This window comes from Xylocopa sonorina, unplaced genomic scaffold, assembly GCF_050948175.1.
Source record: "Xylocopa sonorina isolate GNS202 unplaced genomic scaffold, iyXylSono1_principal scaffold0240, whole genome shotgun sequence".
In the NCBI taxonomy this organism is placed as follows: domain Eukaryota; kingdom Metazoa; phylum Arthropoda; class Insecta; order Hymenoptera; family Apidae; genus Xylocopa; species Xylocopa sonorina.
The window spans coordinates 115261-127301 of record NW_027490311.1 but is presented as its reverse complement, the minus strand read 5'-3'; positions in this window follow the sequence as shown (position 1 = coordinate 127301).

The window sequence follows — 12041 nt, the reverse complement described above, 5'->3', positions numbered from 1 at the left end:
ATAGACGATAGCTTGAAGAAAAGATCTCCAACGTAGAGTTAAACTTCGTATATTAACGACTGTTGGACAAAAAGATTTCAACATATAGTTAAAATTTGAATATTCACAGTAGTTTCAAGAAAAAAGTGCCCGCGGAGAGTTAAAATTCCTACATTGACGGTAGTTTGATCAAAAAATTCCCATCGAGAGGTAAAATTCGTATACAGACGAAGGTTTGGAGAAAAAAACTCCAACCTAGTGTTAAAATTCGTGTATTGACGATTGTTTGACAAAAAGATATCAACAAATAGTTAAAATTTGAATATTGACAGTAGTTTGAAGAAAAAAGTGCCCACCGAGAGATAAAATTCGTACATTGACGGTAGTTTGACCAAAAAATTCCCATCGAGAGCTAAAATTCGTATATAAACGACGGTTTGGAGAAAAAAATTCTACCTAGAGTTAAAATTGGTATATTGACGACTGTTCGACAAAAAGATTTCAACAAATAGTTAAAATTTGAATATTGACAGTAGTTTGAAGAAAAAAGTGCCCACCGAGAGTTAAAATTCGTACATTGACGGTAGTTTCACCAAAAAATTCCCATCGAGAGTTAAAATTCGTATACAGACGAAGGTTTGGAGAAAGAAATTACAACCTAGTATTAAAATTCGTGTGTTGACGATTGTTTGACAAAAAGATTTCAACAAATAGTTAAAATTTGAATATTGACAGTAGTTTGAAGAAAAATGTGCCTACCGAGAGTTAAAATTCCTACATTAACGGTAGTTTGACCAAAAAATTCCTATCGAGAGTTAAAATTCGTATACAGACGAAGGTTTGGAGAAAAAAACTCCAACCTAGTATTAAAATTCGTGTATTGACGATTGTTTGACAAAAAGAATTCAACAAATAGTTAAAATTTGAATATTGACAGTAGTTTGAAGAAAAAAGTGCCCACCGAGAGTTAAAATTCCTACATTGACGGTAGTTTGATCAAAAAATTCCCATCGAGAGTTAACATTCGTATATAGACGATGGTTTGGAGGGAAAAATTCCAACCTAGTGTTAAAATTCGTGTATTGACGATTGTTTGACAAAAAGATTTCAACAAATAGTTAAAATTTGAATATTGACAGTAGTTTGAAGAAAAAAGTGCCCACCGAGAGATAAAATTCGTACAATGACGGTAGTTTGACCAAAAAATTCCCATCGAGAGCTAAAATTCGTATATAAACGACGGTTTGGAGAAAAAAATTCCAACCTAGAGTTAAAATTCGTATATTGACGACTGTTCGACAAAAAGATTTCAACAAATAGTTAAAATTTGAATATTGACAGTAGTTTGAAGAAAAAAGTGCCCACCGAGAGTTAAAATTCGTACATTGACGTTAGTTTCACCAAAAAATTCCCATCGAGAGTTAAAATTCGTACACAGACGAAGGTTTGGAGAAAAAAATTCCAACCTAGTATAAAAATTCGCGTGTTGACGATTGTTTGACAAAAAGATTTCAACAAATAGATAAAATTTGAATATTGACAGTAGTTTGAAGAAAAAAGTGCCCACCGAGAGTTAGAATCCGTACATTGGCGATAGTTTGACCAAAAAATTCCAACCGAGAGATAAATTTCGTTTATAGACGATAGCTTGAAGAAAAGATCTCCAACGTAGAGTTAAACTTCGTATATTAACGACTGTTGGACAAAAAGATTTCAACATATAGTTAAAATTTGAATATTCACAGTAGTTTCAAGAAAAAAGTGCCCGCGGAGAGTTAAAATTCCTACATTGACGGTAGTTTGATCAAAAAATTCCCATCGAGAGGTAAAATTCGTATACAGACGAAGGTTTGGAGAAAAAAACTCCAACCTAGTGTTAAAATTCGTGTATTGACGATTGTTTGACAAAAAGATATCAACAAATAGTTAAAATTTGAATATTGACAGTAGTTTGAAGAAAAAAGTGCCCACCGAGAGATAAAATTCGTACATTGACGGTAGTTTGACCAAAAAATTCCCATCGAGAGCTAAAAATTCGTATATAAACGACGGTTTGGAGAAAAAAATTCTACCTAGAGTTAAAATTGGTATATTGACGACTGTTCGACAAAAAGATTTCAACAAATAGTTAAAATTTGAATATTGACAGTAGTTTGAAGAAAAAAGTGCCCACCGAGAGTTAAAATTCGTACATTGACGGTAGTTTCACCAAAAAATTCCCATCGAGAGTTAAAATTCGTATACAGACGAAGGTTTGGAGAAAGAAATTACAACCTAGTATTAAAATTCGTGTGTTGACGATTGTTTGACAAAAAGATTTCAACAAATAGTTAAAATTTGAATATTGACAGTAGTTTGAAGAAAAATGTGCCTACCGAGAGTTAAAATTCCTACATTAACGGTAGTTTGACCAAAAAATTCCTATCGAGAGTTAAAATTCGTATACAGACGAAGGTTTGGAGAAAAAAACTCCAACCTAGTATTAAAATTCGTGTATTGACGATTGTTTGACAAAAAGAATTCAACAAATAGTTAAAATTTGAATATTGACAGTAGTTTGAAGAAAAAAGTGCCCACCGAGAGTTAAAATTCCTACATTGACGGTAGTTTGATCAAAAAATTCCCATCGAGAGTTAACATTCGTATATAGACGATGGTTTGGAGGGAAAAATTCCAACCTAGTGTTAAAATTCGTGTATTGACGATTGTTTGACAAAAAGATTTCAACAAATAGTTAAAATTTGAATATTGACAGTAGTTTGAAGAAAAAAGTGCCCACCGAGAGATAAAATTCGTACATTGACGGTAGTTTGACCAAAAAATTCCCATCGAGAGCTAAAATTCGTATATAAACGACGGTTTGGAGAAAAAAATTCTACCTAGAGTTAAAATTGGTATATTGACGACTGTTCGACAAAAAGATTTCAACAAATAGTTAAAATTTGAATATTGACAGTAGTTTGAAGAAAAAAGTGCCCACCGAGAGTTAAAATTCGTACATTGACGGTAGTTTCACCAAAAAATTCCCATCGAGAGTTAAAATTCGTATACAGACGAAGGTTTGGAGAAAGAAATTACAACCTAGTATTAAAATTCGTGTGTTGACGATTGTTTGACAAAAAGATTTCAACAAATAGTTAAAATTTGAATATTGACAGTAGTTTGAAGAAAAAAGTGCCCACCGAGAGTTAGAATCCGTACATTGGCGATAGTTTGACCAAAAAATTCCCATCGAGAGTTAAAATTGGTATACAGACGAAGGTTTGGAGATAAAAATTCCAACCCAGTATTAAAATTCGTGTGTTGACGATTGTTTGACAAAAAGATTTCAACAAATAGTTAAAATTTGATTATTGAGAGTAGTTTGAAGAAAAAAGTGCCCACCGAGAGTTAAAATTCCTACATTAACGGTAGTTTGACCAAAAAATTCCCATCGAGAGTTAAAATTCGTATACAGACGATGGATTGAAGAAAAAAACTCCAGCCTAGTATTAAAATTCGTGTATTGACGATTGTTTGACAAAAAGAATTCAACAAATAGATAAAATTTGAATATTGACAGTAGTTTGAAGAAAAAAGTGCCCACCGAGAGTTAGAATCCGTACATTGGCGATAGTTTGACCAAAAAATTCCAACCGAGAGATAAATTTCGTTTATAGACGATAGCTTGAAGAAAAGATCTCCGACGTAGAGTTAAACTTCGTATATTAACGACTGTTGGACAAAAAGATTTCAACATATAGTTAAAATTTGAATATTCACAGTAGTTTCAAGAAAAAAGTGCCCACGGAGAGTTAAAATTCCTACATTGACGGTAGTTTGATCAAAAAATTCCCATCGAGAGTTAAAATTCGTATATAGACGATGGTTTGGAGAGAAAAATTCCAACCTAGTGTTAAAATTCGTGTATTGACGATTGTTTGACAAAAAGATTTCAACAAATAGTTAAAATTTGAATATTGACAGTAGTTTGAAGAAAAAAGTGCCCACCGAGAGTTAAGATTCGTACAATGACGGTAGTTTGACCAAGAAATTCCCATCGAGAGCTAAAATTCGTATATAAACGACGGTTTGGAGAAAAAAATTCCAACCTAGAGTTAAAATTCGTATATTGACGACTGTTCGACAAAAAGATTTCAACAAATAGTTAAAATTTGAATATTGACAGTAGTTTGAAGAAAAAAGTGCCCACCGAGAGTTAAAATTCGTACATTGACGGTAGTTTCACCAAAAAATTCCCATCGAGAGTTAAAATTCGTATACAGACGAAGGTTTGGAGAAAAAAATTCCAACCTAGTATAAAAATTCGTGTGTTGACGATTGTTTGACAAAAAGATTTCAACAAATAGTTAAAATTTGACTATTGACAGTAGTTTGAAGAAAAAAGTGCCCACCGAGAGTTAAAATTCCTACATTAACGGTAGTTTGACCAAAAAATTCCCATCGAGAGTTAAAATTCGTATACAGACGAAGGTTTGGAGAAAGAAACTCCAACCTAGTATTAAAATTCGTGTATTGACGATTGTTTGACAAAAAGAATTCAACAAATAGATAAAATTTGAATATTGACAGTAGTTTGAAGAAAAAAGTGCCCACCGAGAGTTAGAATCCGTACATTGGCGATAGTTTGACCAAAAAACTCCAACCGAGAGATAAATTTCGTTTATAGACGATAGCTTGAAGAAAAGATCTCCAACGTAGAGTTAAACTTCGTATATTAACGACTGTTGGACAAAAAGATTTCAACATATAGTTAAAATTTGAATATTCACAGTAGTTTCAAGAAAAAAGTGCCCACGGAGAGTTAAAATTCCTACATTGACTGTAGTTTGATCAAAAAATTCCCATCGAGAGTTAAAATTCGTATATAGACGATGGTTTGGAGAGAAAAATTCCAACCTAGTGTTAAAATTCGTGTATTGACGATTGTTTGACAAAAAGATTTCAACATATAGTTAAAATTTGAATATTCACAGTAGTATCAAGAAAAAAGTGCCCACCGAGAGTTAAAATTCGTACATTGACAGTAGTTTCACCAAAAAATTCACATCGAGAGTTAAAATTCGTATACAGACGAAGGTTTGGAGATAAAAATTCCAACCTACTATTAAAATTCGTGTGTTGACGATTGTTTGACAAAAAGATTTCTACAAATAGTTAAAATTTGAATATTGAGAGTAGTTTGAAGAAAAAAGTGCCCACCGAGAGTTAAAATTCCTACATTAACGGTAGTTTGACCAAAAAATTCCCATCCAGAGATAAAATTCGTATACAGACGATGGTTTGGAGAAAAAAACTCCAGCCTAGTATTAAAATTCGTGTATTGACGATTGTTTGACAAAAAGATTTCAACAGATAGTTAAAATTTGAATATTGACAGTAGTTTGAAGAAAAAAGTGCCCACCGAGAGTTAAAATCCGTACATTGGCGATAGTTTGACCAAAAAACTCCAACCGAGAGATAAATTTCGTTTATAGACGATAGCTTGAAGAAAAGATCTCCAACGTAGAGTTAAACTTCGTATATTGACGACTGTTGGACAAAAAGATTTCAACATATAGTTAAAATTTGAATATTCACAGTAGTATCAAGAAAAAAGTGCCCACCGAGAGTTAAAATTCCTACATTGACGGTAGTTTGATCAAAAAATTCCCATCGAGAGTTAACATTCGTACATAGACGATGGTTTGGAGGGAAAAATTCCAACCTAGTGTTAAAATTCGTGTATTGACGATTGTTTGACAAAAAGATTTCAACAAATAGTTAAAATTTGAATATTGACAGTAGTTTGAAGAAAAAAGTGTCCACCGAGAGATAAAATGCGTACAATGACGGTAGTTTGACCAAAAAATTCCCATCGAGAGCTAAAATTCGTATATAAACGACGGTTTGGAGAAAAAAATTCCAACCTAGAGTTAAAATTCGTATATTGACGACTGTTCGACAAAAAGATTTCAACAAATAGTTAAAATTTGAATATTGACAGTAGTTTGAAGAAAAAAGTGCCCACCGAGAGTTAAAATTCGTACATTGACGTTAGTTTCACCAAAAAATTCCCATCGAGAGTTAAAATTCGTATACAGACGAAGGTTTGGAGAAAAAAATTCCAACCTAGTATAAAAATTCGCGTGTTGACGATTGTTTGACAAAAAGATTTCAACAAATAGATAAAATTTGGATATTGACAGTAGTTTGAAGAAAAAAGTGCCCACCGAGAGTTAGAATCCGTACATTGGCGATAGTTTGACCAAAAAATTCCAACCGAGAGATAAATTTCGTTTATAGACGATAGCTTGAAGAAAAGATCTCCAACGTAGAGTTAAACTTCGTATATTAACGACTGTTGGACAAAAAGATTTCAACATATAGTTAAAATTTGAATATTCACAGTAGTTTCAAGAAAAAAGTGCCCGCGGAGAGTTAAAATTCCTACATTGACGGTAGTTTGATCAAAAAATTCCCATCGAGAGATAAAATTCGTATACAGACGAAGGTTTGGAGAAAAAAACTCCAACCTAGTGTTAAAATTCGTGTATTGACGATTGTTTGACAAAAAGATATCAACAAATAGTTAAAATTTGAATATTGACAGTAGTTTGAAGAAAAAAGTGCCCACCGAGAGATAAAATTCTTACATTGACGGTAGTTTGACCAAAAAATTCCCATCGAGAGCTAAAATTCGTATATAAACGACGGTTTGGAGAAAAAAATTCTACCTAGAGTTAAAATTGGTATATTGACGACTGTTCGACAAAAAGATTTCAACAAATAGTTAAAATTTGAATATTGACAGTAGTTTGAAGAAAAAAGTGCCCACCGAGAGTTAAAATTCGTACATTGACGGCAGTTTCACCAAAAAATTCCCATCGAGAGTTAAAATTCGTATACAGACGAAGGTTTGGAGAAAGAAATTACAACATAGTATTAAAATTCGTGTGTTGACGATTGTTTGACAAAAAGATTTCAACAAATAGTTAAAATTTGAATATTGACAGTAGTTTGAAGAAAAATGTGCCTACCGAGAGTTAAAATTCCTACATTAACGGTAGTTTGACCAAAAAATTCCTATCGAGAGTTAAAATTCGTATACAGACGAAGGTTTGGAGAAAAAAACTCCAACCTAGTATTAAAATTCGTGTATTGACGATTGTTTGACAAAAAGAATACAACAAATAGTTAAAATTTGAATATTGACAGTAGTTTGAAGAAAAAAGTGCCCACCGAGAGTTAAAATTCCTACATTGACGGTAGTTTGATCAAAAAATTCCCATCGAGAGTTAACATTCGTATATAGACGATGGTTTGGAGGGAAAAATTCCAACATAGTGTTAAAATTCGTGTATTGACGATTGTTTGACAAAAAGATTTCAACAAATAGTTAAAATTTGAATATTGACAGTAGTTTGACGAAAAAAGTGCCCACCGAGAGATAAAATTCGTACATTGACGTTAGTTTCACCAAAAAATTCCCATCGAGAGTTAAAATTCGTATACAGACGAAGGTTTGGAGAAAAAAATTCCAACCTAGTATAAAAATTCGCGTGTTGACGATTGTTTGACAAAAAGATTTCAACAAATAGATAAAATTTGAATATTGACAGTAGTTTGAAGAAAAAAGTGCCCACCGAGAGTTAGAATCCGTACATTGGCGATAGTTTGACCAAAAAATTCCAACCGAGAGATAAATTTCGTTTATAGACGATAGCTTGAAGAAAAGATCTCCAACGTAGAGTTAAACTTCGTATATTAACGACTGTTGGACAAAAAGATTTCAACATATAGCTAAAATTTGAATACTCACAGTAGTTTCAAGAAAAAAGTGCCCGCGGAGAGTTAAAATTCCTACATTGACGGTAGTTTGATCAAAAAATTCCCATCGAGAGTTAAAATTCGTATACAGACGAAGGTTTGGAGAAAAAAACTCCAACCTAGTGTTAAAATTCGTGTATTGACGATTGTTTGACAAAAAGATATCAACAAATAGTTAAAATTTGAATATTGACAGTAGTTTGAAGAAAAAAGTGCCCACCGAGAGTTAAGATTCGTACAATGACGGTAGTTTGACCAAGAAATTCCCATCGAGAGCTAAAATTCGTATATGAACGACGGTTTGGAGAAAAAAATTCCAACCTAGAGTTAAAATTCGTATATTGACGACTGTTCGACAAAAAGATTTCAACAAATAGTTAAAATTTGAATATTGACAGTAGTTTGAAGAAAAAAGTGCCCACCGAGAGTTAAAATTCGTACATTGACGGTAGTTTCACCAAAAAATTCCCATCGAGAGTTAAAATTCGTATACAGACGAAGGTTTGGAGAAAAAAATTCCAACCTAGTATAAAAATTCGTGTGTTGACGATTGTTTGACAAAAAGATTTCAACAAATAGTTAAAATTTGACTATTGACAGTAGTTTGAAGAAAAAAGTGCCCACCGAGAGTTAAAATTCCTACATTAACGGTAGTTTGACCAAAAAATTCCCATCGAGAGTTAAAATTCGTATACAGACGAAGGTTTGGAGAAAAAAACTCCAACCTAGTATTAAAATTGGCGTGTTGACGATTGTTTGACAAAAAGATTTCAACAAATAGATAAAATTTGAATATTGACAGTAGTTTGAAGAAAAAAGTGCCCACCGAGAGTTAGAATCCGTACATTGGCGATAGTTTGACCAAAAAATTCCAACCGAGAGATAAATTTCGTTTATAGACGATAGCTTGAAGAAAAGATCTCCAACGTAGAGTTAAACTTCGTATATTAACGACTGTTGGACAAAAAGATTTCAACATATAGCTAAAATTTGAATATTCACAGTAGTTTCAAGAAAAAAGTGCCCGCGGAGAGTTAAAATTCCTACATTGACGGTAGTTTGATCAAAAAATTCCCATCGAGAGTTAAAATTCGTATACAGACGAAGGTTTGGAGAAAAAAACTCCAACCTACTGTTAAAATTCGTGTATTGACGATTGTTTGACAAAAAGATATCAACAAATAGTTAAAATTTGAATATTGACAGTAGTTTGAAGAAAAAAGTGCCCACCGAGAGTTAAGATTCGTACAATGACGGTAGTTTGACCAAGAAATTCCCATCGAGAGCTAAAATTCGTATATAAACGACGGTTTGGAGAAAAAAATTCCAACCTAGAGTTAAAATTCGTATATTGACGACTGTTCGACAAAAAGATTTCAACAAATAGTTAAAATTTGAATATTGACAGTAGTTTGAAGAAAAAAGTGCCCACCGAGAGTTAAAATTCGTACATTGACGGTAGTTTCACCAAAAAATTCCCATCGAGAGTTAAAATTCGTATACAGACGAAGGTTTGGAGAAAAAAATTCCAACCTAGTATAAAAATTCGTGTGTTGACGATTGTTTGACAAAAAGATTTCAACAAATAGTTAAAATTTGACTATTGACAGTAGTTTGAAGAAAAAAGTGCCCACCGAGAGTTAAAATTCCTACATTAACGGTAGTTTGACCAAAAAATTCCCATCGAGAGTTAAAATTCGTATACAGACGAAGGTTTGGAGAAAAAAACTCCAACCTAGTATTAAAATTCGTGTATTGACGATTGTTTGACAAAAAGAATTCAACAAATAGATAAAATTTGAATATTGACAGTAGTTTGAAGAAAAAAGTGCCCACCGAGAGTTAGAATCCGTACATTGGCGATAGTTTGACCAAAAAACTCCACCCGAGAGATAAATTTCGTTTATAGACGATAGCTTGAAGAAAAGATCTCCAACGTAGAGTTAAACTTCGTATATTAACGACTGTTGGACAAAAAGATTTCAACATATAGTTAAAATTTGAATATTCACAGTAGTTTCAAGAAAAAAGTGCCCACGGAGAGTTAAAATTCCTACATTGACTGTAGTTTGATCAAAAAATTCCCATCGAGAGTTAAAATTCGTATATAGACGATGGTTTGGAGAGAAAAATTCCAACCTAGTGTTAAAATTCGTGTATTGACGATTGTTTGACAAAAAGATTTCAACATATAGTTAAAATTTGAATATTCACAGTAGTATCAAGAAAAAAGTGCCCACCGAGAGTTAAAATTCCTACATTGACGGTAGTTTGATCAAAAAATTCCCATCGAGAGTTAAAATTCGTATATAGACGATGGTTTGGAGAGAAAAATTCCAACCTAGTGTTAAAATTCGTGTATTGACGATTGTATGACAAAAAGATTTCAAGGGATAGTTAAAATTTGAATATTGACAGTAGTTTGAAGAAAAAAGTGCCCACCGAGAGTTAAAATTCGTACATTGACAGTAGTTTCACCAAAAAATTCACATCGAGAGTTAAAATTCGTATACAGACGAAGGTTTGGAGATAAAAATTCCAACCTACTATTAAAATTCGTGTGTTGACGATTGTTTGACAAAAAGATTTCTACAAATAGTTAAAATTTGAATATTGACAGTAGTTTGAAGAAAAAAGTGCCCACCGAGAGTTAAAATCCGTACATTGGCGATAGTTTGACCAAAAAACTCCAACCGAGAGATAAATTTCGTTTATAGACGATAGCTTGAAGAAAAGATCTCCAACGTAGAGTTAAACTTCGTATATTGACGACTGTTGGACAAAAAGATTTCAACATATAGTTAAAATTTGAATATTCACAGTAGTATCAAGAAAAAAGTGCCCACCGAGAGTTAAAATTCCTACATTGACGGTAGTTTGATCAAAAAATTCCCATCGAGAGTTAACATTCGTACATAGACGATGGTTTGGAGGGAAAAATTCCAACCTAGTGTTAAAATTCGTGTATTGACGATTGTTTGACAAAAAGATTTCAACAAATAGTTAAAATTTGAATATTGACAGTAGTTTGAAGAAATAAGTGCCCACCGAGAGATAAAATGCGTACAATGACGGTAGTTTGACCAAAAAATTCCCATCGAGAGCTAAAATTCGTATATAAACGACGGTTTGGAGAAAAAAATTCTACCTAGAGTTAAAATTGGTATATTGACGACTGTTCGACAAAAAGATTTCAACAAATAGTTAAAATTTGAATATTGACAGTAGTTTGAAGAAAAAAGTGCCCACCGAGAGTTAAAATTCGTACATTGACGGTAGTTTCACCAAAAAATTCCCATCGAGAGTTAAAATTCGTATACAGACGAAGGTTTGGAGAAAGAAATTACAACCTAGTATTAAAATTCGTGTGTTGACGATTGTTTGACAAAAAGATTTCAACAAATAGTTAAAATTTGAATATTGACAGTAGTTTGAAGAAAAATGTGCCTACCGAGAGTTAAAATTCCTACATTAACGGTAGTTTGACCAAAAAATTCCTATCGAGAGTTAAAATTCGTATACAGACGAAGGTTTGGAGAAAAAAACTCCAACCTAGTATTAAAATTCGTGTATTGACGATTGTTTGACAAAAAGAATTCAACAAATAGTTAAAATTTGAATATTGACAGTAGTTTGAAGAAAAAAGTGCCCACCGAGAGTTAAAATTCCTACATTGACGGTAGTTTGATCAAAAAATTCCCATCGAGAGTTAAAATTCGTATACAGACGAAGGTTTGGAGAAAAAAACTCCAACCTAGTGTTAAAATTCGTGTATTGACGATTGTTTGACAAAAAGATATCAACAAATAGTTAAAATTTGAATATTGACAGTAGTTTGAAGAAAAAAGTGCCCACCGAGAGTTAAGATTCGTACAATGACGGTAGTTTGACCAAGAAATTCCCATCGAGAGCTAAAATTCGTATATAAACGACGGTTTGGAGAAAAAAATTCCAACCTAGAGTTAAAATTCGTATATTGACGACTGTTCGACAAAAAGATTTCAACAAATAGTTAAAATTTGAATATTGACAGTAGTTTGAAGAAAAAAGTGCCCACCGAGAGTTAAAATTCGTACATTGACGGTAGTTTCACCAAAAAATTCCCATCGAGAGTTAAAATTCGTATACAGACGAAGGTTTGGAGAAAAAAATTCCAACCTAGTATAAAAATTCGTGTGTTGACGATTGTTTGACAAAAAGATTTCAACAAATAGTTAAAATTTGACTATTGACAGTAGTTTGAAGAAAAAAGT